Below are 27,351 nucleotides of genomic sequence, written 5' to 3'. Positions count from 1 at the left end.
GTGCCTGTGTGATGAGCAGAACTGATGTCACAGGGCAACTTTTGTAAAACAAAGTGCGAAGAATGAGCTTTGCCTCAGCCTTGATTCCCTGGAAAAGTCTGAGGCAAAAGTTTAGATGTTAACACTTCTTGGGGGGAGTGAATCCCAGGGAAGCAGGAGTGAGGCGCGCAAAGAGGGAGGGAAGACATGACTGAGTTGGCCACAGCGCTGTGATAAGCAGAGCAATCACTCAGCTGTGTAAGCCATCTTCAGAGGGGCCATAGGAACCACCACGATGCCAAAAAGTCTGCCTCGGGGTTGGGGTGGGGGAGAAGGATTGACCCACGAACTCCCACCCCCTGGTTGCTGTGTTTACTGGGTGGCCTTGCCAGGAGCTCTCCAGCCCTGCACTTGTGTGTGCTGCCCCCTGCGGCCCTAGCAGGCGTTGGAAGAGCTGTATCCCAAGGCCATGATGGTGCACCTTCAGCACCGGCTACAGCTTGTGGGGTAAGCCAGGCAGTAGGCAGGAGCCAGTGGCGCTCCCCACCTGTCGTCCTGTAGCCCGCGACTCCGCAGGCTGCCTGGAAGGCCAATAAGCGTGCAAAGGTGCCAAATGGACCTTGAGCTGCTTGTGTCTCTCTGGGGACAAGCTTCAGGACAGGAGGATGAGACATGCAGCATGAATTGGGGGGACAGGTGTGCTGCAGGCTCAGGTGGCTGGACAGGGCGGCACTAGGCAGACACAGCCTGTACCACAGGGCTGTGCCCAGCTCAGGAAGCTCCCTCCAATGAGGGTCCAAGCATTCCCTGTGCCTCAGGGATGTGGGTGTGTCAGGCTGCAGTCAACACTGACCAACACCTGCTATTAACATTTTGTTTGCTAGTCTCCCTCTCCTGTAGCTACAAGCTTACTTGGTTCATTGTCTACCTTCCAAGTTATTGTAGGTGATGGTTTTGTCAAATGTACCCATGTAAAATAGCTTCCAAAATCATCTTCCTTGCCCCATTAATCAATGTCACAAAAGTCAGATTTTGTAAAGACACCCTCAGTCTTTCAGCATCAGTTTTTGTATCAATCAGAGTATGCTAGATTATGTCAAAATCTGAATGACATAAAATAATGAACGTTTATTTATTTACTTTTTTTAAAGATTTTTTTTGATATGGACCGTTTTTAAAGTCTTTATTGAATTTGTTACAATATTGCTTCTGTCTTATATTTTGGTTTTTTGGCTGTGAGGCAGGTGGCATCTTAGCTTCCCGACCAGGGATTGAACCCACACCCCCGCACTGGAAGTCAAAGTCTTAACCATTGGACCTCCAGGGAAGTCCCTACGAAGGTTTATTTCCTGTTCATGCTGTATATCTATTGCCAGTTGCTAGGTCCTCTTCACTTTACACCTTCTCACTCTAGGATATAGGCTGATGGAGCAGTCATGATCCTGAATGTTGCCAGACTCAAAAGCAGAGGGATTGTTCTAGAGGGCGACAAATCAGCAATTAGATGTTCTGTCCCCGAAGTGACACACATCTGCTCAGAGCAGATTGGCCAGAGCTAGTCATGTAATACCCCACCCAACCACAAGGTGGCCGGGAAGCGCAAACCACCAGGAGCCCCGAAGGTGGAGAGCAGGAAATATTTGATCAACAGCATAATGCAGCTACAGATGAACTGTATAATTGAAGGTACTCTGGGTCTGGGGAATAGAGGCCCAATTTTACTCGAGTTGCAGCCCCTCATGAGCCCATTTCCAGACTTAAGAGGCCCCTGACCAGCTTTAACAGCACAAGCACATACTATGCACTTTTTCCTAGTCTTCCACTGAGGAACCTGTGGTGATTTTGCCAGGTAACTCTACCAGGTAAAGAGGAACCGCCCCCTGCAAACTTTCAGTTACAACTGACCCTGGCTCTGAGATAAAACCAATTCCTTGATACGTAGACCACCAGCTTGCTCCACCACTCAGGGCTTTAGGTGCATCAAATGATAACTGAAATTTTGGCTAGAGTCAACAGCAGGCCCTATGAAGCAGCAATCATCAGGGTCATTTCCCCAGTTTCTGAATGGTCAGATGGTCTGATTGCCATGGAACTGCTCCCTGACTTAAAGAGTAGGTCTATTGGGCTTCCCTGGTGGCGCAGTGGTTGAGAGTCCGCCTGCCGATGCAGGGGACAACGGGTTGGTGTCCTGGTCTGGGAAGATCCCACATGTCGTGGAGCAGCTGGGCCCGTGAGCCATTGCCGCTGAGCCTGCGCGTCTGGAGCCTGTGCTCCGCAACGGGAGAGGCCACAACAGTGAGAGGCCCGCGTACCGGAAAAAAAAAAAAAAAAAAAGAGTAGGTCTATTGTAACAGGAAAAGCCAAGTAGAAGCCGCTGGAGCATCCCTCCTGGCCACAGAGGAAACATAAAGGAACTTAACTCCTGCTTCCTAAGGCTTGAGGTTGTTGAGACTGTGTTTGCCTTGTCTCCTGCACTTGAGCGATTGCTACCAGCTGGCATGAAGGGTGTGTGCAGTTAGGGGAAGTGAATTGGTGAGAACCCAGCAGAGACTCAGATAAAAGGGGACAGGGCTGGTGGTATCCAAGGATGGCCAATAACTAGGGACCACATCCAGAGCATATTCAGAGTTCTTTGTGTGGAGGAAGTGAGATACCTGATCAAGGGCAGTGGAAGGAGAAGTAACTTCACAAAATAAAAAAATGTAGAGGGACAAGGGGAGGCAGTCTTCTTAGGAAATGAGTCTGTCATTCTGTAACTAGAAAAGCACCTTATACAACCCAACGCATGACAACTCTTCATCAAAATACCTCAATTTTTCCAATTTTTGTTCATCATGAATATATAAAACTTTGAAATATAGAGGAAATAGTTACATCTGCATTCATTTAGTTTATTAATTTAGTTACTCATGCTTTAAACCATATTTTAAAGTGATACTTCAATCTATAAATGTTTCTTTGTTCCATTCCACATTTTGTGAAACAACCCAGTGTCTTTATCACCCGAAAGCCTCCTGTTGAGTCATCCAACAGGTTTTCTTAAAAAAGTCATTTCTTGAGAACAGAAAACCAAAAAGCCTGAGAATTCCAGTTCCCCACTTACCATCAAAAAGGTCTCAAGGAAATAAGTTTTCAGGTGGTGCACTTATTGTAGGTGGAAATGGGGACCCGCTTGACCACTCAGTGGAGGTGTGAGACTGGTGTAACACCAAGGGAACACCCATAGCACTGTCTACTAAAGGGTGGGAAAAGCAAATGACCCTGGGACTTGTGACATGGTCACAGCAGGTTAGGTTACGAACAAAGGATCCAAAAGGTTCCTTAGATTTAAAAAAAAGGAGGGGGAACTTCGATAGATTAAAGGAAATGTAAGTCATGTCAACAGAACGCAGTGTGTGACTCAAACCAACATTTGGAGACAATCAGGGAAATTTTATCCATGACTGGATATTAGACGTTTTTAAGAAATGATTATTTGCTTTAAAGATGAAGTAATGGAATGGTGTTTATGTTAAAAGAGTCTTTTATTTTTTGGCCGTGCCACGTGGCTTGTGGGAATCTTAGTTCCCTGACCAGGGATCGAACCCGGCCCTCGGCAGTGAAAGTGTGGAGTCCTAACCACTGGACCAACAGGAAATTCCTGAGTGCTTTTCTTAAAGATACATAATATCTGGAATTTACTTTAAAATAACCCAGCAGCAGAGGTTGGGGAGGAGACAGAGAGGAAGTGTGTGTGTGTGTGTATGTTGAAGGGGAAAGTAAAGCAGAAACAAGATTAGCCACAATTGATAATTGGTTGCTGAGTACTTGGGGGATGATTACACTATTCTCTTTGCTTTTAAGTATGACATCCTCCAGGAACTCCACTTTCTGGATCTCCTGCTGGTGCTTCCTGTTGGCCGAACCCAACTGGAAGTTAGAGGGCCAGGGCACCCGTGATGCAGTGCATTTGGATCTGCTTCCGAGAAACAGAGCAAGGTGAAGTGTCAGAGGTCCATCTGGGGAGGCAAATTGAAGGATATTCAGCAAAATTCCCTTGGGTAGCATTTTAGAAGCTTATAACGATGTTGAAGCTGTGCATGGAATGTAACTTAGCACTTCTTTATACAAGGCAGGACTTCCCTGGGAAAAGAGATGAGGGGTCAATAACACCTGACCGACCCAGAGACCTTGCAGGCTCAGGTGCTGAGTTCCAGTAATTCTCCCAGTTGATTCAGTCCTGGAGTCACTTGGCTCATGGTTCAAAGTCCTGAAAAGAATGAGTCCTCCCATTGGACAGCCAAGCCGGGGCTGGTGAAGAATAGAAATCCTGGTCCAGGTCCACATGGCAGACACAAAATCACGTGCTCACCAAACTGAATTGTTTTTCTCCTGGGCACACAGTAAAGAAAGCTACATTTTCCAAGCCCCTGGTATCAAGATGTCTAATTCTGGCCAACCAAATGTGTGCCTTTTCCAGGGCTGGCCCTTAAACTTCTCATGCAACCCTCCACGTTCCCCCATTACACATCAGCTGGCCAGATGCAGGAGGAGAGTTCAAGAGCCCTGGGGACCATTGAGTCACTGGATGCAGAGAGCCTGGCTCCCTGTCTGCTTGCAGGAGAGTCACCCAACTGGACACCTCTGGCCTGAATCAGAAAGAGACCTTTGCTGGGTTGAGACTGAGTTTTGGAGGTTGTTTTTACAGTGGCTAGCATACCCAGACTATCACAGCCACCAAAACCGCACACAATGAGAAAGAAGCAATTTTACAAAAGCAAACCAGGAAGCTATATATATATTTAAAAAGAGAGAAATGAAGTATTGGTCATGTCTTTTACCATACTGTAGATAAAATGATCAATATTTCTTTTTCGCCTTCTGGATTTATTGACATGCTTAGCTACCAAGATTATAAAAATATTTTTCTATCTATTTTTAAGGAGTCTGTGCGGTAGGCAGCCTCCGAAATGACCCCTGTGATCCCTGCCCCTAGTATTCACACCATGGCATAGTCCCTCCTCCAGTATATCCTAACTTATTCATAAGGAAACTGAGGCACAGGGAGGGGCGTGGCATGTCCAAGGATACACAATGATAAAGTGTCACAGCCAGGACTAGGATGAAGGTCTTCCCGCATCTCCACTGCTCACTATGACCAAAGTCAAAGGCTGACTGTTCCCATGCCTTTGGCAGGTGCAGCGGCTTTTGAGTTCCTGCCATATGCCATGCCAGCCCTGTGAGGATTCAATGGATTAGACCTGGTCCTTGTCTCCAGGCAGTGAAACTGACTGAGGAATAGTAGCACCAACTAAACAGGCACAACACTTGCACATACTTTACCTGTAAGGACTCATTTATTCTTTACAATCCAGCAGGGCCAGTACTATTATTATTCTCCATTTTGTAGATAAACAAACTGAAGCCAGTGAAATTAAGTAACTTGCTTGTAGTCTCACAACAGATAACGGGCAAAGCGGGGATGTGAATCTAGGCTGAATAAGCTAGATTCTTGTGGTTGTATGCATACGAGGGGCAAAGGAAGAAGGCGGTGTCTGAGCTGAGCCTGGAAGTGCATTTTGGTAGAGTGGGAAGGGAGGAAGGACAGCAGGAAGGGAAGAACAACGTTAGCCTCAGGCAGATACAGCAACCTAGAGCTGAGTCTCTGTGCCCATGGATCCCAAAGGCACTGGGCCTGCTTCTCTGACATTCCACCCCCATTTTAAACTTGGCTGTGGAATGCTGGAGGGCCCTGCCGAGAAGGTGACCCATCGATCACCTTCAACTCCTGCAGTAACCGGCCTCCACCAGCAGGGGGTGGAGCGGAAGAGCCCTCGGCCGGCATCCTCAGTACAGCCAGCCCGCCACTGGGTGGCGTTGCGGCTCCTCAAGAAAGGTAAAGGCCCGCCGGGATACTAGCCACAAAAAGAAGTGGGAGCAATGCTGGGCCCTCCTGTGCTGGGCACTGGGGTTACAAGAGGGACAAGAAATAGTTCCTGCCTTCCAGGATCCCATGGTGAGACAGAGAGACACACGGATAACTAATTAATTGTTCTGACGAGTGGTTCCAGCTGAAGGGCGCGAGGGGGAGGAGGTGTTTGAATGCTGATAGAGGATTCCTTGTAGGCCATGCTGGGACGGGATGGCTGGGATGGTGCTGGCTCCCACGGCACAGTGTGCAGACGTGGCGTGGGGGGAGAGGATTCTGCAGGGCGCTTAGAAGGGCAGCTGGCGGCGGGAGGCCTCCGTCAGCAGCGGTGTGCCTCTGTGCACAGGAGCCTCAGTGCCGCAACCCCGTACCCCCTCCCCCCCCGGGGTGCTCTTTACTTCCGTGAAGCACTTAATTCAGGGACATGGAGAGGCCCCTGGTGTTAGGACAACTAGAAAATGCTGGAAACCCCTGGAAGGGATGGAAGACTAGCGGCCTCCTGTCCTCTCGCTTCCTGGCCCTCCTGGAGCTCGGCCACCAGTCCCAGCTCTGGTGCCTCCTTGCTGCAGGACCTGGGCCCAGATGCCGCAGCTCTTGGGGCTCTTGCATCTGTAAAAGGGGTCTTTCATGTGCACAAATACGTTGAAAATGCAAAACGTTAGTCAGGAGCCACAGGGTGGGGGAAAATAAGTCAAATAGCAACAGAACAGCCCATGTGGTTTCCTGCTGACCTGAAGGTGCGCCCCGGTCTTCTTTTGGGAGGTGGGGCAGCTGGGGGCAGCAGACTCCCTGTGCTCACTTCAGGACTGGCCAGGGCCCACTGGAAAACCAGAATATGGCTTTGTCCTTGGAGCACAGTTGATCTCCACAGAGTCTGTAAAATTTGATAGGCCCAGCTTTGCAGCAGGGAAATAAATGGTTTAATATCTGCTAGATATATTTTCCTCAAGTTTTTAAAGATGGAACCAAGACTCTCTGTTTTCAAATTTTCTATTCAGAAATTAATGCAGCATGATGTTGAAACCCACATTCCAAAGGCTGAACTAAAATCGACTTCCTAAAGAGAAGCTCAAGTGAAGATGGACTGGTGGAGGATAGTGATTGGAGACTTCAAACCCGTGCATCGCAGGTGGTCAGCGTCGGGGTCGGCGGGCTCTTACCACGCACACCCATCACTTGAAGGGGCCGCCTGTTTCTGCCCCCAATCCTACCGCAGGCACAGGAGGGTCAGGGTGGGTCAGAGGCTGCAGGCCAGGACCCGGTGTATCATTTTGAGCAGATACTCTGTGCCTCTTTTTTTCGTTTACAAGTGACGCTGGTGAGAGGTGATAAGGGTGCTTGGAGGTGCCCAGGGTTTGCCAGGGAGGGGGCTTTTCCTCACACTCCCCTCCACCAATTTCCAGCCCCAGAGCCAGACTTGCCCACCCCAGCTAGGGAGTCCAGGTCACCTTTTAGAGACTCCAGAAGAGGCACAAGGGGCTTTGCTGCAAGCAACATGTGTATAGGGCTGCACAACCTTTTCATTTAAATAGTGTATTACAGATCAATACAAATTGCAGTTTTCCAAAGTTGCTTTTAATTACACATTTCTGTTGTTCTGCAAAGAAACAGAAAATTTATATATTGTAACTATCTATTTGAGTAATGAGGGGAGGGGAGGAGGATGGCCTGAGGGGAGCTGATGGGGATTAAGGGAGATAAAGCCCTCTGGTCCTGACCTCTCCTCTGCCTTTGCCCGTTTGCTCCTAAACAATTACCTTTTAATGTTACAAAGAGTCATGCAGCAAGAAGGTCAAGAGATGCACTTGGCCCAGGCTTTATGGTACCACACTCTGTGGTCAGATTGTATGTAATTTCATCCCCAAATTGATGAGGAGCTTTCAGGTCAGACCGGACTAGGTGCAGAAATGCTTCAGCACAGAAACTGGCCTTGGAGGAGGGGCAACTGAGTTTCCAGAGGCATGATGCAACCCCCAGGAACAGATTTTGTTTTCTGCAACTGTGGGTTCCAGGAGAGGATTTGGGGAAGCTGGGAATTTATCCTATTCCTCACCTCTTCTGCAGAATGCTTCTAATCCCTTTATGGGGTATCCTGACACCACTGAGTCTTTTTATAAATTTTAGATATGTAGATTTAAGCAAGTGATGTTGTGTCTGGTCATTTCATCAGTAAGAGCTTACTGTTGACTTTGTCAGTATCTTGGTGATGTATTATCCTTAATACATAAAGAGCTCATATAAATCAAATTAAAAATGAGAACCCCAATTGAAACATGGGCAAAAGGGATGAAAAATACAATTCACAAAAGGTTAAAAATGCCCAGTTTTAGATGAAACTGGCCCTCACTTTCTATGACTAGGCGTGTAATCTTATACAGTCTTTCAATTGAGAATAGTTTAAAAATTGTTGAATGTGTATACTCTTTTTTTTTTAATCAGTTAATTTATTTATTTTTATTTTTGGCTGTGTTGGGTCTTCGTTGCTGCACACAGGCTTTCTCTAGTTGTGGGGAGCAGGGGCTACTCTTCGTTGTGGCATGTGGGCTTCTCATTGCGGTGGCTTCTCTTGTCACAGAGCACGGGCTCTAGGCATGCGGGTTTCAGTAGTTGTGACATGTGGACTCAGTAGTTGTGGCTTGCAGGCTCTAGAGCACAGGCTCAGTAGTTGTGGTACACGGGCTTAGTTGCTCCGCGGCATGTGGGATCTTCCCGGACCAGGGCTCGAACCCGTGTCCCCTGCCTTGGCAGGCAGATTCTTAACCACTGTGCCACCAGTGAAGTCACAATGTGTATACTCGTTGATCAAGCAGTTCCAATTCTAGAAATTCATCCTGTGGAAACCCCTGCCCACCTAAGCAGAGACAGATATACAAGGATTTTCCTTGTAGTACTATTTTCTTTATAGGCAAATTGAAAAAATCATAAAAGTCCATCAAGAGTAGATTGGTTAAAAAAATAAAAGAGTATATTGGCTAAACTATGGTATAAGCACACAATGGAATACCGTATAACTATTAAAAAGGATACAGTAGATCCATACCTGTGTGTTTTTTTTTTTTTTTTGGCTGTGTTGGGTCTTTGTTGCTGCACACAGGCTTTGTCTAGTTGTGGCGAGCGGGGGCTACTCTTCGTTGTGGTGTGCAGGCTTCTCATTGCAGTGGCTTCTCTTGTTGAGGAACACAGGCTCTAGGCGCTGGCTTCAGTAGTTACGGCACACGGGCTCAGTAGTTGTGGCACACGGGCTTAGTTGCTCCATGGCATGTGGGATCCTTCCAGACAAGGGCTTGAACCCGTGTCCCCTGCATTGGCAGGCAGATTCTTAACTACTGTGCCACCAGGGAAGCCCAGATCCATACCTCTTAATGTATGCCAATAGATCTTCAGTATATTGTCAAGTAAAAAAAAAGCAGATTAAAAACTAGTATGTTCCTGTGAGTTCTTCTAAGTAAAAGTAGAAATATATATATACATAGAAAATCTGGAAAGTTATAGAGCACATTAAACTTTTGCGAGTAGCTAGCTTTGGGAAGGATTTAAAATTTCCTATTTCTACTCTTTTGGATTAAAAAAAAACGTTTGTAGTATTTCTTAGTATTATGGTCAGTAAAAATAACAGAGTTTCCATCTGGGGAGAAAACAAATATTCCAGCACTTTAATCCCTGTATCTTTGGATGTTTCATGAGTTATCTGCCTATTGTGAATGGGTTTGATATGATTTCAAACCCACTTGTTTATGACTGAAGTGAAGTTGTTTTAATCTACTTGTTTATGGCAAAGACCAAAAAAAAGTTGTTTTTAAAGGTAAAATTGTTTTGGTATAAGAATGAAGTAAGTAGTGTCAGGCAGTCGTCATCTGGTCTGTTGTCACTGGTAAGCACTCAGTAGCTCAGCTGCTGAGGGACCCCACTGGGAGCTTATTGATAAGAACATGTGAAGAACTGACACAGGCATACCCCAGAGATGACACTGCAGGTTCAGTTCCAGACCACTGCAATAAAGCGAGTCATACTTTTCTTTTGGTTTCCCAGTGCATATGAAAGTTATGTTTACACTAAACTGTAGTCTATTAAGTGTGCAATAGTCTATTAAGTGTGCAATTATATCTTAAAAATGTACTTAAAAATACTCTATTGCTAGGAAATGCTAATCATCATTTGACAACAAAAGGTTGCCACAAACCTTCAATTTGTGAAAAAACACAATAAAGTGGAATGCAATAAAATGAGGTATGCCTGTAAATACGGAGTGTTTGTGGGGCTATCTGAGTGTCTGGGCAGGCAGCCCTTTGCTGAACTAAATAGTCTGGGGGACTGTTAGACATTAGCTCCTGTTAGATAAGGGTGAGTCTTTTACTGGCAGTAGGGAAAGCCTCTCGGCGGCTCCTCCAAGGAGGCCATCTCGCCCATCAACAACAGCGCCTTCATTCCCTAGCAATGTGCTCTAGCAACAAGGGACTTTGACTTTTGTCCTGGCAGCTGGACATCAGCTAGTAGTTGGCTAAGGCATCTGTCCCCTCCCAGCTTGTATAAAGGTACACCTCATGCTGAATTTGGACTTTATTCCTTTCCTCTCCCCTTGCCTGGAACAATAGTGTGATTAACCTGTCAGTGGTTTGGGGTATGTTATTTCGTTATTGGCTTATTAAGAGACATTATCCTCTATGCTCTTAGCTTGTGAAATTCCCACAGTGAACCTGTGTTAAATAAATTGCTGTGCACAAATTTTGCCAAAACAAAACACTGCCCCTCACCAGGTCAGGGAGGAGGTCAGTCAGTTCACCTCAGTCTTACAGGTGGGCCCCTTGAACCCCCAGGAGTGTAGGGAGCTTGGCCAGGATCACACAGTCAGAAGTGAGTGCTCACTTCTCTTCAACTAGATGTTTTACAAGGAACGTTTTGTTTTTCTTTTTCTGAGAGCCAGCCCCTTTGCCCTGAGGATCTTCCGGCAGTCACCTTGGTATTCTGTATTTTCCTGTAGCAGATGCTACCTTACCTGCACCCTCTTAACTTTATCACTTCATTGTATGCTGGCCTGACTTCTGAATGCTGGCATGTGCACCTAATTGCCTGAGACCATTCTCTAGAGCCCCACTGTGCCTTCAAAGACAGTCCAGAAGTGTCAGAGAGTTCACCCTTCCTGGTGGCAGCCCTCTACTTAATCATAGGCAGGAGTTGGTGTATAAACACCCCAGCTCCCTCACTCCTCAGCTGGCAGAACACTGAGCCAGCTGTTCTACACTGACTTCCAGAGTTCCATACCAGACTGACTTCCTGTTGCCCACAACGGTAATTTGCTTGATGACATAGTATATTGACTTCCTTCCCTAGCTTACTTTCCCACACCCTTAATGGGGTGTCCAGGGAGCCCTTCCCAAATAAATTACCTTCATTTGAATCCTTATGTCAGAATCTGCTCCTGGGTCTACTCAAACTGGGAGGCTCTGCTTCGTTAGCAAGTAGGAAATGGGAATCAGCCAGGATGGAGGAGCCAAGGGGTTTGAGGGCAATAATCACTCCTTGATGCCAAGTTAGGGCTCTGGAATAACCTAGAAAAAGGAGAATACCAAAATTCCCTCACAGTTCCAGTGTGCTAGGACAGGGTTTGGCCAGCTTTTTCTGTAAAGGGCCAGTAATGAAATATTTTAGTCTTTGTGGACTATATGGTCTATGTTGCAGTTGCCCAGCCCTGCCACTGTGGTATGAAAGCAGTCATAAACAATACGGCAACAAACGGGTACGGCTGTGTTCCAATAACACTTTATTTGCAAAAAGGCAGCAGGCCAGATCTGGCCCACAGGCTGAGTTTCCTGACCCTTGCTCCAGGACAACAAAGAGAGGCTGGGCTATCAGCTGGCCAGAATGGGGCACTAGGTGGGAGGTGAGACCTGTTCCTGCCTTGGACTCTGTGAATCCAGCAGCAGGGCTCTCTGCCTGAGAGTCCCATGGCTGTGCTGCCAAGTCAGGAAATACTCTTACAGCTCTGTCGACAGTGGGGCGCTCAGTGTCTTACTTTCCAAGCTCAGGATAAGCTTTCTGCTTCACTTTTATGCTAATAGGTCACTTTTCCTAATGGGAAGAGTCCTGCCCACTAGAAAAAAAAATCCAGGCCCCGCACCAGAAGGAAAAGCAGCTTAATATTTTAAAAGGCATATAAAATGGTAAATTCAACTGATGTTTCAAATAAGACAGGGAATACAAAACTTGGTTGCAAATAATTTACGGAGCAGGAAATGGAGTCTTCTGTTGGAAGCTAAAGACATAATATTGATAGATGACTCTGAGAAAGGCCTTGTTTATGGTACTGAAAAGTACAGAACCAAGTTCACCAAAAGGGAGTTGATCCAAAGATGGGTGACGGCATTAATAAGAAAACTGTTCTAAATAATACAGATCTCCTGCTCTGACGAATTACATTCTGGAAAACTTAAAAATAAGCTAACAAAACTAGTTGGTTACCATTTCCAGTTTCCAAAAAAGAATTCTCCATAGTGAACTTCCTGCAGACCCAAGGTCATATTGTAGACTGAGTTTTTGGAGAGGTTGGTTTGTGAGCTGACCTAAAAGGCAGTGAACCCCAGAATGAAGAAGAGACAGTATCAGGCTAACTTCATTTGCTCTTTTGATGGTGTTACTCTGCTGGTGTGTCAGAAAGTGCAGAAGACAGAGGGTGTGGTAGAAACATATTTTGATATATTAATCTTTGTGCTTTTCCCTTTTCAATTCCTAGTGCCTTGTGGCCCTCCCCAGACCAATCAGCCAGGCCCGTCTCCCAATTCTGTCTCAATAGAGGTCAATTACTTCAAATGGGCATAGGTATCAAAGAACTCTTTGAGTTCTAAAATAGGCTTTTAGAATTTGTGACAAAGACACCACTTTGATAGAAAGGGTTTTAGAATTCCCAAAGCTTTCCATTGCCTTGGATGTCAAAAATAAAGCCCCAAAGAACTCAGAGCATCTAACTTATGCCATAAATAACTGTTTTGGGGAACTGTAGATAAAATGCCAAATTAACCCCACTTCACACATTTGAGATAAAATTTCCACTTCCCTGGGGACAGGCAGGACAAATATGACCTGGCAAAGAGATTAGAAGTGTTCAAGTCAAGGTTACAGGGACATGAATTGCATGGAAAACAAGGTTAGAATCAGCGTGAAGAAATGGCCTAGAATGCCTTCCTAAACTTGGAGTGGGGACATCCTTTTTAATTTCAAAGTTCTTCAAAATTCAGAAGTCATAGACTGAAGTTCAGTCAATTTGATTACATAAAATCTAGACATTTCTGCATGGAAAAAAATTAATAACAAAACGAAAACTCTAGAAACAAATTATCCAAAAAAATGGCAGGTTTTCACTTCAGGCTGTAATGGAATAAAAAGGACCAGATTTAGCATTCTGCCAAAAGACAAATTAAACAAAAAACTAGACAGAATATGTGAAATTGATCTCAGACATCAAATAACAGGCAACACACACTGTGATACTTTTTTTCTTTTAATTTATCTATTTTATTTACTTAGTTTTGGCTGCATTGGGTCTTCGTTGCTGTGTGCTGGCTTTCTCTAGTTGCGGCGAGTGGCGGCTACTTTTGTTGCAGTGTGTGGGTTTCTCATTGTGGTGGCTTCTCTTGTTGTGGAACACAGGCTCTAGGTGCGCAGGCTTCAGTAGTTGTGGCACGTGGGCTCAGTAGCTGTGGCTCACAGGCTCTAGAGCACAGCCTCAGTAATTGTGGTGCACGGGCTTAGTTGCTCTGTGGCATGTGAGATCTTCCTGGACCAGGGCTCGAACCTGTGTCCCCTGCATTGGCAAGCAGATTCTTAACCACTGCGCCACCAGAGAAGTCCCACGACTGTGATACTTGAGAGAAATGAAACAAATGAATTGAGCCCTATGATCTCCACAGCTTTCTGCCTGGAGGCGTATTTCAAACTATAGAGTAAGGAAGAGGAGTCCAAACATAGTCCAACAGTCTTGCTTAGATGAAGAGCTAGAGTTCAGGATTATCTGAGGTGGCTGGAAATTGCAGGGCAGAGTTCAGAGAGGAGTTGATTATGCAGAAAAAGAATTCCAGAAATCTCCATAGATACCTCCATGAATCTTTGCTGAATACTAACATGTGAATGTATTGGATAAAACTTCATGAGGCTGGATGGAGACCAACTGGGAAGCTATGAGCTGAATGGTTCCCCAAACGCACAAAAAACTGGAACACATTTGAGTTCTGACCAGCCAGAATAGAGAGATCTAATTGATTACTTGGGGCCCTAAGTGGGCCATGCCTTAGTAAAAAGGCTCAACTACCCCTAGAATATAGGCCTCTCTAAACACACTTTAATTACACTGTAGAGGAGCCTCAAAAGGATCAAGCTGTTCTCATTGACCATGAGAACAAAGCCCAACATCCTATAGAGGTAGAAAACAAAAATAAGACATACAACAATGTAAAACAATTGTTTCTGGAAGAAGCCAGAAATGTGATCTATAACTAGGAGAAAATCAGTTCCATACAAATAGACTCAACGATAGATTTGATAGAACTAGCAAATAAGAATATTAAAACAGCTATTATAGCTATTTCATGTATTTAAAAGAAAACATGAACATAATAAGGACATATGAACATAATAAGGAGAGGAAGCATGAACACAGTAAAGAAAGAGATGAAAGATAGGAAAAAAAGAACAAAATGAAACTCCTAGAGGTGAAAAACAATACCTATGATGAAAAAAAAATCACTGGATGGGATTAAAAGCATGTTAAACAATGAAGAAGACAATCAGTAAACCTGAAGATACAGGAATAGATTCTATTCAGAATGAAACAATGAGAATAAAAGAAAGACTTAAAAAAGTGAACAGGGCTTCTCTGGTGGCGCAGTGGTTGAGAGTCTGCCTGCTGATGCAGGGGACACGGGTTTGTGCCCTGGTCCGGGAAGATCCCACATGCTGCGGAGCGGCTGGGCCCGTGAGCCATGGCCACTGAGCCTGCACATCCGGAGCCTGTGCTCCACAACGGGAGAGGCCACAACAGTGAGAGGCCCACGTACTGCAAAAAAAAAAAAAAAAAAAGTGAACAGAGTCTAGTGACTTGTGGGACAGTATCCAATGGTCTAACATAGTTCTAATTGGAAACCCAGAAAGAAAGGAGAGATAATAATACGGAAAAGAATATTTGAAGAAATAGTGGTCAAAATTTTTTCCATAGGTGATAAATACTATCCAAAAACATCAACAAACACGAAACAGGATGACTACACACACGCACATCACCACCAGCACCAGTACCAGAATCAAGACACGTTATAATCAAATAGCTGAAAGCCAAAACATTATTAACAGAATATCTTGAAATTAGCCAGAGGAAAAAAGAAACAAAGGAATAAAGATAAAAATTAATGAAAACTTTTCAGAAGCTATGTAAGTCATAAGGCCATGGTACATTTTTAATGTGCTAAAAAAAATGATCAACCTGGAATACATATGTATCAAATATTGTTTACAAAAGAAGATAAAATAAAAATCTTTTCAGACAACAATAACAAAAGCTGAGTAAATTTGTCACCAGTTGGTCTGTACCACAAGAAATATTAAAGGAAGTTCTTTGGATGTAAGGAAAATGAAACACATGGAAACCTTGATCTATAGACAGGAAGGAATGGTATCATAAATGGTTCGGGGTCATGACAAATGCAGAAGTAAAATGTGTGAAAGTGGGTGGAACAAGGAAAATGGAAGTGTGCTGTTGTAAGATTCTTACAATTTACATTAGGTTATATAGTATTATTTGAAGGTAGACTGTGAAAAGTTAAAGGTGTATATTGTATGTGCTACAGCAACCACTAAAACTAATAAAACAAAGAGGTAGAGCTAGTAAGCCAATAGAAGAGGTAAAATGGAAGCATAAAAAATTAATCAAGGGAATTCCCTGGCAGTCCAGTGGTTAGGACTCTGCACTTTCACTGCCAAGGGCCCGGGTTCAATCCCTGGTTTGGGAACTAGGATCCTGCAAGCCACGTGCACTGCAAAAGAAAAAGAAAATCCAAAATAAGCAGTAAGAAAAGAAAGAACAGTTGGAACAAGTAGAAAACAAATAGAAGATAGTAGACTTAAACCCAATCATAACAATAAGTACAATAAATGTACATGGTCTAAACATTCCAGTTAAAGGGCAGAAGTATCAGACTGGATAGAAAAGCAATACTTTACAATGTGCTGTATACAAGAAACGCGCTTTAAACATAAAGACACAGACAAAATAAAGTAAAAGAATGTAGAAAGATATACTATGGAGGCACCAATCATAAGAAGGCTAGAATGGCTAAATTAATATCACGCAAAGAATATTACAAGGAATAAGGAGGGACATTACAAAGATAAAAATACTAAATACGTACATACCCAATAACAAAGCTTCAAAATACATGAAAAAATAAACAGAAAAGCTAAAATAAATGAATAAATTGACAATTATATTTGGAAATACAAACATGCCTCTTTCGGTCATTGATTCAATAAATAGGAAGAAAATCAGTAAGAATGTAGAAAACCTAAAAACATTATCAACAGCTTAATTTAAATTCATAGAACACTCTACTCAATATATAATTTTCACATGCACATTTATTAAAATATACCAAATGCCATAAAACAAACCTCAATAATATTAAAAGGATTGAAATTACACAAATACAAAATGAAGCAAAATGAGCAAAAGACAGACTGAAAAAAGTGAATAGCACTCAATGAACTATGTGACAATATCAAGTAGTCTAACATTTGTATGAATGAGATTAAATTAAGAATTAGTAGTTGAATTGAACTAAAAGAGAAATCAATATTAGAAATGAATCTAGAAAAATCTCCAAATATTTGGAGGTTAAACAACACTTCTAAATAACCATTAATCAAAGAGAAAATCACAAGGAAAATCAGAAAATACATTGAACTGATTGAAAATGAAGACACAACGTTTCAAAATTTGTGGGATGAAGCTAAAGCAGTGCTTAAGGGAATATTATAACTTCAAATGTTTATATTTAAAAAGAAGAAAGGGGCTTCCCTGGTGGCACAGTGGTTAAGAATCCACCTGCCAATGCAGGAGACATGGGTTCGAGCCCTGGTCTAGGAAGATCCCACATGCCGCAGAGCAACTAAGCCCATGCACCACAACTACTGAGCCTGTACTCTAGAGCTGGTGAGCCACAACTACTGAGCCTGTGTGCCACAACTACTGAAGCCCATGTGCCTAGAACCCTTGCTTCGCAACAAGAGAAGCCACTACAATGAGAAGCCTGTGCACCACAACGAAAAGTAGCCCCCGCTTGTCGCAACTAGAGAAAGCCTGCGCACAGCAACAAAGACCCAACGCAGCCAAAAAATAACTAAATAAATAAGAAAGGTCTAACATCGAAAATCCAATTTAGTACATTAAGAAGCTAGGAAAACAACAAATTAAATCTAAAATAAGTACATGAAAGGAAAAAATAAAGATAAGGGGCTAATATCCAAAATATATAAAGAACTCATACAACTCAACAACAACAACAAAAAAAAGACTGAAACAATCCAATTACAAAATAGAGGAACAGAACAGATATGTTTCCAAAGAAGACATGCAAATGGCCAACAGGTACATGAAAAAGTGCTTGACATCAGCAACCATCAGGGAAATGCCAATCAAAACCACAATGAGAGGGACTACCCTGGCGGTCCAGTGGTTAAGACTCTGCGCTTCCATTGCAGGGGGCGTAGGTTCAATCCCTGGTCAGGGAACTAAGATCCCACATGCCACATGGTGCGGCCAAAAATAAAAAAACACAATGAGATATCACTTCACACTTGGTAGAATGGCTGTCATCAAAAACACAAGAGATAGCAAGTGTTGGAGGATGTGGAGTAAAGGAAACTCTTGTGCACTATTGATGGGAATATAAATTGGTACATCCAAACAGTATGCTGGTTTCTCAAAAAATTAAATATAGGACTACCATATGATTCAGTAATTCTACTTCTGCGTATATATCTAAAGGAAACGAAAACAGAATCTTGAAGAGATATCTGCATTCCCATGCTTATTGCAGCATTATTCACAATAGCCAAGATACAGAAACAACCTCAGTGTCTGTCAGTGGATGAATGGATAAAGAAGATGTGGCACGATGGAATATTACTCAGCCATAAAAAGGAACGACATTGAGTTATTTGTGGTGAGGTGGATGGACCTAGAGTCTGTCATACAGAGTGAAGTAAGTCAGAAAGAAAAACAAATACTGTATGTTAACACATATATGTGGAATCTAAAAAAAAAAAAAAGGTTCTGAAGAACCTCGGGGCAGGACAGGAATAAAGACGCAGACGTAGAGAATGGACTTGAGGACATGGGGAGGGGGAAGGGTAAGCTGGAACAAAGTGAGAGAGTGGCCTTGACACATATACACTACCAAACGTAAAATAGATAGCTAGTGGGAAGCAGCCGCATAGCACAGGGAGATCAGCTCGGTGCTTTATGACCACCTAGAGGGGTTGGATAGGGAGGGTGGGAGGGAGATGCGAGAGGGAGGGGATATGGGGATATATGTATACGTATAGCTGATTCACTTTGTTATACAGCAGAAACTAACACAACGTTGTAAAGCAATTATACTCCAACAAAGATGTTAAAAATGAAAGATGTGGTGTACATATATATATATATATGTTTGTATATATATGTATGTACACACACACAATGGAATATTATCCAGCAATGAGAAAGAAGAAAATACTGCCATTTGCAGCAATGTGGATAGAACCTGAGGCATTGTGCTAAATGAAATAAATCAGACAGTAAAAGACAAATAGTGTGTGATATCATTTATATGTAGGATCTTAAAAAGCTGAACTCATAGAAACAAAGAGTAGAATGGTGGTTACCAGGGGCTCAGAGGTGGAAGAAATGTGGAGATGTTGTCAAAGGGTACAAACTTCCAGTTACAGTAAAAGATAAATAAGTTCTGGGGACCTAATGCACAGCATGTCTCGGGATTATCGTTAATAATACTCTGTTATGTACTTGAAAGTTGCTAAGAGAGTAAATCTTAAGCATTCTCACCACAAAAAAGAAATGGTCATTATGTGACATGATGGAGGTGTTAACTAAAGCTGTAGTGTTAATCGTTTTGCAATAGATAAGTGTATCAAATCAACACCTTGTACATCTTAAACTTACACAATGTTCTATGTCAATTATATCATAATACAGCTGGGAAAAAGAAAATAGGAAAAGAAGAGGAAACTAATTCCAAGGCAAGCAGAAGGAAGGAAATAATATAGATCAAAGCAGAAACTAATGAGATAGAGAATTTTTTTAAAAAATGGAGAAGCTTGGGCTTCCCTGGTGGCGCAGTGATTGAGAGTCCGCCTGCCGATGCAGGGGACATGGGTTCGTGCCCCGGTCCGGGAAGATCCCACATGCCGCGGAGCGGCTGGGCCCGTGAGCCATGGCCGCTGAGCCTGCGCGTCCGGAGCCTGTGCTCCACAACGGGAGAGGCCACAACAGTGAGAGGCCCGCGTAACCCCCCACCAAAAAAAAAAAAAAGGAGAGGCTGAACAAAACCAAAAATTGGTTCTTTGAAAATATTATCAAAATTGACGAATCTTTAGGTAAAATGAACAAGAAATAGAGAAGACTAAACTTACTAAGATCAAGAATGAAGGAAGAGACATCACTACTAACCTTACAAAAATAAAAAGTATTTTAAAGGAATACTATAAACACTAATATACCTTTTTTCTTTTTGTTTCTGGCCTTGCCACGCAGCTTGCAGGATCTTAGTTCCCTGACCAAGGATTGAACCCGGGCCCTTGGCAGTGAAAGCACAGAGTCCTAACCACAGGACTGCCAGTGAATTCCCTAATACATATTTAATAGAATAAAGGACAAAACCACACACTCACATGAATAGATGCAGAAAAGCAGTTGACAAAATTGAACACCCTTTTGTGACAAAAGCACTCAACAAATTAGGAATGGAAGGAGATTTCCTCAAGCTATAAAGGGCATTTATGAAAACCCCACAGGTAACAAACATAATAGTGAAAGACTATTTTTCCCTAAGATCAGAAACAAGAATGTTCTCTCTCTCCACTTATATTCAACATTGTACTGGAGGTTCTAGTCAGGGTAATTAGGTGACATAAAGAAATGAGTCATTCAGATTGGAAAGGAAGAAATTAAACTATATTTATGTATAGATGACATGATCTTTTACATAGAAAATCCTAAAAATTGCACTAAAAAACTGGTAAATAATAAACAAGTTAAGCAAATTTGCAGGATGTAAGGTCAATATACAAAAATCAATTGTATTTCTATACACTCCTAATGAATAATCTGAAATTGAAATTAAGAAAATAATCACGGGACTTCCCATGTGGCCCAGTGGTTAAGAATCTGCATGCCAATGCAGGGGACACGGGTTCGAGTCCTGGTCCGGGAATATCTCACATGCCACAGAGCAACTAAACCTGTGTGCCACAACTACTGAAGCCTGCATGCCTAGAGCCCATGCTCTGCAACAAGAGAAGCCACCGCAATGAGAAGCCCGGGCACTGCAACAAAGACCCAGTGCAGCCATAAATAAATAAATAAATAAAAATTTATTTTAAAAAAAAGAAAAAAAGAAAATAATCCCATCTACAGTACCAGCAATAAGAATAAAATATCAGGAATAAATTTCACAGAAGTGCGTGGTTTGTACATGGAGAACTACAAAACAGTAGTTTAAGGTAATTAATGAAGATCTAAATCAATGGAAAGACGTTGCACTCTCATGGATTGGAAGACAATATTAAGATGGCAGTACTCTCCAAATTGTTCTAAAGATTCAAAACAATCTCTATCAAAGTCTCAGGTGCCCCCACTTTTTTGCAGTAATTTAGAAGATGATTCTAAAACTCATATGGAAATGAATGAGACTCAGAATAGCCAAAAAGTCCTGAAAAAGATGAACAAAGTTGGAAGACTTACACTTCTCAATTTTATTTATTTATTTTTTTAAAAATAAATTTATTTATTTATGGCTGAGTTGGGTCTTTGTTGTTGCACACAGGCTTTCTCTAGTTGCAGTGAATGGGGCTACTCTTCGTTGTGGTGCACAGGCTTCTCATTGCAATGGCTTCTCTTATTGTGGCTCTAGGCACGCGGGCTTTAGTAGTTGTGGCACACAGGCTCAGTAGCTGTGGCACACGGGCTTAGTTGCTCCGCAGCATGTGGGATCTTCCTGGACCAGGGCTTGAACCTGTGTCCCCTGCATTGGCAGGCGGATTCTTAACCACTGTGTCACCAGGGAAGTCCCACTTCTCAATTTTAAAACTCACTGTGCAGCTATAGGAATCAAGAGAGTATAGTACTGGCATAAGAATAGCTAGAGAGATAAATAAAGTAGAACTGAGAGTCCAAGAATAAGCCCTTACATTTATGGTCAGTTGAGAGACAAGATGCCAAGACAATTCAAAGGGAAAGAATAGTGTTTTCAACAAATGGTGCTGGGACAACTGGATATCCACATGCCATAGTGAACTAGCTCACATCATATGGAAAAAAACTAACTCAGAAAGGATCGTATACCTAACTGTTGGAGCTAAAACTATAAACATTTAGAAGAAAACATAGAATGAAATCTTCATGACCTTAAGCTAGGTATGACCCCAGAAGCACAAGAAAACAAAGTGGGGGAGAATAAATTAGACATCATCAAAATTAAACACTTTGGGGACTCAATGGACACCATCAGGAATGTGAAAAGACAACCATAGAGTGGGAGAAGATAATTGCAAATTATATGTCTGATAAAGGGCTGATTATATCCAGAATATATAAAGAACTCTTACAACTTAACAATTTAAAAAATCCATTTTAAACTTGAGCACAATACATTTTTCCAAAAAAAAAAAAAAGAGATGGCCAATAAGCACATGAAAATATGCTCAACATCGTTAGCCAGCAGGGAAATGCAAATCAAAACCACAATGAGATACCACTTCGTATCTACTATGATGGGTTTAATTTTTTTAAATGGAAAATGACCAGTGTTGAAAAGAATGTAGAGAACCCTCATACATCACTGATGGGAATGTAAATGGTACAGCCACTGTGGAAAAGTTTGGCAGTTCCTCAAAAAGGTAAACACAGTGTTACCATTTGACGTAGCAATTCCACTCCTAAGTATATACTCAAAAGAACTGAAAACATGTTCATACAAAAACTTGAACATGACTGTTTCATAGCATTATTCATAATTGTCAAAGGTAGAAACAACTCAAATGTCCATCAACTGATGAATGGATAAACCAGGTGTCGTATATACCTACAATGGTCTTTTTTTTGTGTGTGTGTGACACCGAGCAACTTACAGGATCTCAGTTCCCCAGCCAGAGACTGAACCCCAGCCCCAGCAGTGAAAGCCTGGAATCCTAAACACTAGGCCACCAGGGAACTCCCCCTACAATGGACTGTTATTCAGGATTAAAAAGGAGTGAAGTACTGATACATGTTACAACATGGCTAAACATCAAAAACATGATGCTAGATTTTAAAAGCCAGCCACAAAAGGCCACATATTGTATGATTCCATTTATATGACTTTCCTGGAATAGGAAAATCCAAAATAGAGAAAGTAGGTTAGTGATGGCAGGACCTGGGGAGGGGGAATTGGGAGTAACTGGTATTTATTGGTAGCAACTGCATATGGAGTTTATTTTGAAGGATGATAAAAATGTTCAAAACTTTTATAGTATATTCTTTGAATATACTAAAATTATTGAATTGTACACTTAAAGGGTGACATTTATGGTATGTGAATTATATCTTGATAAAGCTATAATTAAAAAATGGGTCATAGACTAAATGTAAAAAGCTAACATTATGAAACATTTGGAGGAAAACATAAGAGAAAACCTTTGCAACCTTGGAGTAAACAAATACATTTTAGATAAGACACAAAGAGCACAAATCATAAAAGGAAAAATGATTAAATAAATTTCAAAAATGTAAAACTGCTGCTTGAAAGACATCATGAAGAAAATGAAAAAGCAAACCACAGACTGGGGAAATATCTACAATACACAAAACTGACAAAGGACTTGTTTCCAATATATATAAAGAACTCCTTCAATTAAGGAAAAAGAGAAAAGCCTGGTGAAATAGGAACAAAAACCTCACCACAGGAGTGACCAAAAAACAGAAAAAGATGCTCATCGTCTGTAATCATCAGAGAAATTCATAGTAAAACCATGATCAGATACCACTACACACCCACTAGATCAACCAAAGCTAAAAAGACTGGCAAGTATTTATGATTATAAAGATAAACTAGAACTCTCATATATTTCTGGTAGGAGTATGAAATGTTAAAACCAATTAGGAAAACAGTTTGGTAGTTTTTTAAAAAAATGAAATGAAACATATTCTTACCATAAGATACAGCAATTGTACTACCTAGAGAAAGGAAATATATATTTACATAAAGACTTGTACATGAATATTCATAGTAGCCTTATCCATAATAGCCAGAATCTGGAAACAGTATAAATGTCCATCAACAGGTAAATGGATACATAAATGATTGTATATCCATACAGTGGTATATTACGCAGGAAAAGCAAGAAAAAAAAAGAATGAACTGTTGATACACACAACAACATGGTTAAGTCTCAGAAACAATCTGCTGAGCAAAAGAAGCCAGACAGAAAAGGGTACATACTGTACATTCCATTTATACAAAATATAAGAAAAACAAATCTATAGTTAGAGAAAGAAGATACGTGATTTTTTGGATCTGAGAGTGGTGCATGTAGATCACCTGGGGATGGGCACAGGGAACATTTAGGGATGATAAAAATATTCTATATCTTGATTGTGGTACTGGTTACATGTTGTGGGTATGTTTTTCTAAACTCATCAAATTGTACTCAAAATGAGAACATTTTATTATATGTAAATTATGCTTCAATTGAGCTGATTTTTTAAATTTCAAATTGGTTTTTAAAATATATGCAATTCAGGGACTTCCCTGGTGGCGCAGTGGTTAAGAATCCGCCTGCCAATGCAGGGGACACAGGTTTGATCCGTGGTCCGGGAAGATCCCACATGCCATGAAGCAACTAAGCCCATGTGCCACAACTACTGAGCCTGCGTGCTCTAGGGCCTGCATGCTGCAACTACTGAAGCCCGCGTGCCTAGAGCCCGTGCTGCGCAACAAGAGAAGCCACCACATTGAGAAGCCTGCACACTTCAACAAAGAGTAGCCCCTGCTTACTGCAACTAGAGGAAGCTTGCACGCAGCAACAAAGACCTAATGCAGTGAAAAAAAATATGTGTGTGTGTGTGTGTGTGTGTGTGTGTGTGTGTGTGTGTGTATGCAATTCAGGGAGTTCCCTAGCAATCCAGTGGTTAGGACTCATGCTTTCACTGCTGGGGGCCCAGGGTTTGATCCCTGGTTGGGGAACTAAGATCCTGCAAGCCTCACGGTGTTGTTTTATATATATATATATATATATATATATATATGCAATTCAGATCACAAAGGCCAATCTCTCTAATAATAAAGAACTTCTAAAAATCAAGAAGTCAAGGACCAACAATTTATGCAGAACATTTATGCAGAAAAATGTAGAAAGGTATGAATATAGTTTTCAGAAAAAGCAATACAAATATGAAAAAGATGTTTAACTTCACTTATAAAAAGAGAATGCAAACATATACCACAATGGGGTTGCATTCTCACCTATCAGATTGGCAAAATTCAAAAGACTGACAACACACCCGCTGAGACTGTGGGAAAGCGGTCATGCATGAGACAGTCACATATGTATGCAGCTCATGCATAGCTGGTCCAGATGCAGAATGGCAACTTCCCCAAAGAAGGAAATTTGGCAATAACCACCAAATTACAAATGCACATACATTTTGACCCAGCAATCTCACTTTTGAGAATGTATCTGACAGATATTCCTACATATGGACAAAAAGATGTGTATACAAGTTTACTTACTTATAAGATAGTTTTTAATAGTAAATATTGGAAACTCCTCAAGTGTCCCTCTGTGGGTTTTTGATTAAATAAACCATGTTTCATCCATATAGTGGCAGGTAGTTTTAAAAAAGAATAAATTCTGGGGCTTCCCTGGTGGCGCAGTGGTTGAGAGTCTGCCTGCCAATGCCGGTGACACGGGTTCGTGCCCCGGTCCGGGAGGATCCCACGTGCCGCGGAGCGGCTGGGCCCGTGAGCCGTGGCCGCTGAGCCTGCGCGTCCGGAGCCTGTGCTTTGCGACGGGAGAGGCCACAGCGGTGAGAGGCCCGTGTACCGCAAAAGAAAAAAAAAAGAATAAGTTCTTTGTATACTGATATGGAAATTTCTCTAGAAAATATTATTAAATGAAAAAACAGGGCACAAAACAGTGTAAATAACGTACTACCTGTTTTTGTAAGAAAGAGAGAAAAAATGTGTATAAATAAACGACTTTATTGAGGTCTGATTGACCTACAAAAAACTGTATATATTTAATAATACAACTTGATGAGTAATATACACTTACCTGTATTTTCTTTTATTTGCATAAATAAACACTAAGTATTCACAATAAATGAATAAATGTGGTTCTCTGCAGAGAGCAGATAGGGAGGTAATGGAGTGATGGGGATGTGAGTGCAAGCAACACTTCTGAGCATGAACATTTATATACTGTTTTTGTATTTGAACCAGGTAAATGTATTACCAATATTTTTTAAAATTTAAGAAAAACCCAACAAGAATGATATCATCAAATCTAGGAAGAATGTAATAAAATTATTTTACACATGCACACATATGCGCACACACAAGCTCCATCTGCATCCAAGCAAGCATCATTCATTGCCAGCATCAAAGATCATTTTTCAATTGATTTTTTTTTTTTGGCCGCACCGCATAGCTTGTGGGATCTTAGTTCCCAGACCAGGGATCCAACCGGGCCCTCGGCAGTGAAGGCATGGAGTCTTAACCACTGGACGCCAGGGAATTCCCTGGTTTGTCTTTAAGTCTTCAGTAACTCTGCTCTGCACTACAGAGTAATGTGATGTCTGGGCAGTGATTAGCACAGTGACACAGGAGGCTTGGAAAAATCTAGCTGAAGATGGGAAGAATGGAGCTTGACTTTCTTTTAAAGCTGCCAAGCATGAACGTATCTATGTCTCTTGGTGGGAGGCAGAGATTATCATTTTCCACTATGGAAGCCATAAGGGCCAGATACCCACTTTTCCAGCTTCCTTTACAAACAGGGCATGGGCACGTACGACACAGGCTTAGTCAATCAGCTGCATCCTCCCTAGAGCCTGAAGTGAGAGCCAGTGGTGTGAAGAATCCTTTCTAGGGTCATCAGCTGCAACAAGGGTACCACCCAGGTGCTGGGACAGTGTAGGCCAGAAACAATGGTAGTAGAGAGTCTAGGGCTGACAGTGGGTCCAGTGGTGATGTCCCAGATTCCATGTTAACAGACCAAGTAGATGCCGCAGCGGCCTCATTTTATATCACTGGTTTCGTTTTACAGCATAATATTTGCTGTGGCTCTGGCTACATAGCTTCCCTTGGACCTGTTCATTTTCCAGGCCTGGGTCTTCAAGTCTCCCCATATTCATGCTATACATTCCATTTTCCTTAAATCTGTCAGAGTCGGCTTCTGTTGTTTGCAGCTAGTAACCCTGATTCAGGCATCTGGATTTTGTCAGAGTTTCTCTAGATAGAAATCAGAGCAAATAAGGGAACCCACAACCTAGCAGGGATCTCTAGGCATGCACTGCTGGTGGAAAAGTAAAAGAGGCTACAGAAGTCCCCTTAATCTTAAAATTGTGTGTGTGTGTGCGTGTGTGTCTCATAGGACAGCAGTGCGGGTAGGAGTTAGACATGAGAACACAAGAGGCTTTCCTGAGAAGAGGCTGCTGGACCAGGGTCCTGGCTTAAGCTGGAAGGCAAGCTTTGACAGGTACACATGGGTGTTAATTTCAGCCAATTATCATTGGAAGTAAAAGCTTGAGAGTGGGGGTAGGATAGAGAATCTGTGAAAGTGAACTGTCACATAGTTACTGTTTGAGGGTGTATAATTTTTAATAACAACCATGAATTCATATATTGCTCTTGAAATTTAAAAGACAGATGGGAAAAAGGGATTCAGCCGTGAAGGTTTGTGTGTTTGCTCCTCTGTATATGTCCAACAACACTTCCATTAGATCTGATTCATTTATTCATTTAATACATATTCACTGAGCAGATAAAAAAGTGAATTAAACATGTGCATCTAATTTTACGACTCTGGAAACCCCGATAAAATAACAATAAAGGAATTTATAATTACTTTTTTCTTCATTTGGATCTATCTTTTTTATTGTGGTAAAATGCACATAATATAAATTTTATAAGTTTAACCAGTTTTACACATACAATTCAGTGGCATTA

The 27,351-nt window shown here is 42.0% G+C and overlaps 1 long non-coding RNA gene across 1 annotated transcript; it reads left to right on the top strand.

Annotated features, from left to right (window-relative positions):
• The first annotated feature begins 5,893 nt into the window (after positions 1-5,893).
• On the top strand, positions 5,894-26,828 carry LOC116741192. The gene is made up of 3 exons (XR_004346071.1): positions 5,894-5,974; positions 6,886-7,016; positions 26,777-26,828. It is a non-coding gene; the product is annotated as an uncharacterized LOC116741192 (long non-coding RNA).
• Positions 26,829-27,351: the final 523 nt, after the last annotated feature.

The sequence above is a fragment of the Phocoena sinus genome, chromosome 16, assembly GCF_008692025.1.
Source record: "Phocoena sinus isolate mPhoSin1 chromosome 16, mPhoSin1.pri, whole genome shotgun sequence".
Lineage (NCBI taxonomy): Eukaryota > Metazoa > Chordata > Mammalia > Artiodactyla > Phocoenidae > Phocoena > Phocoena sinus.
The sequence above is the reverse complement of the archived record's forward strand: the minus strand, read 5'-3'. Positions and strand labels throughout refer to the sequence as shown.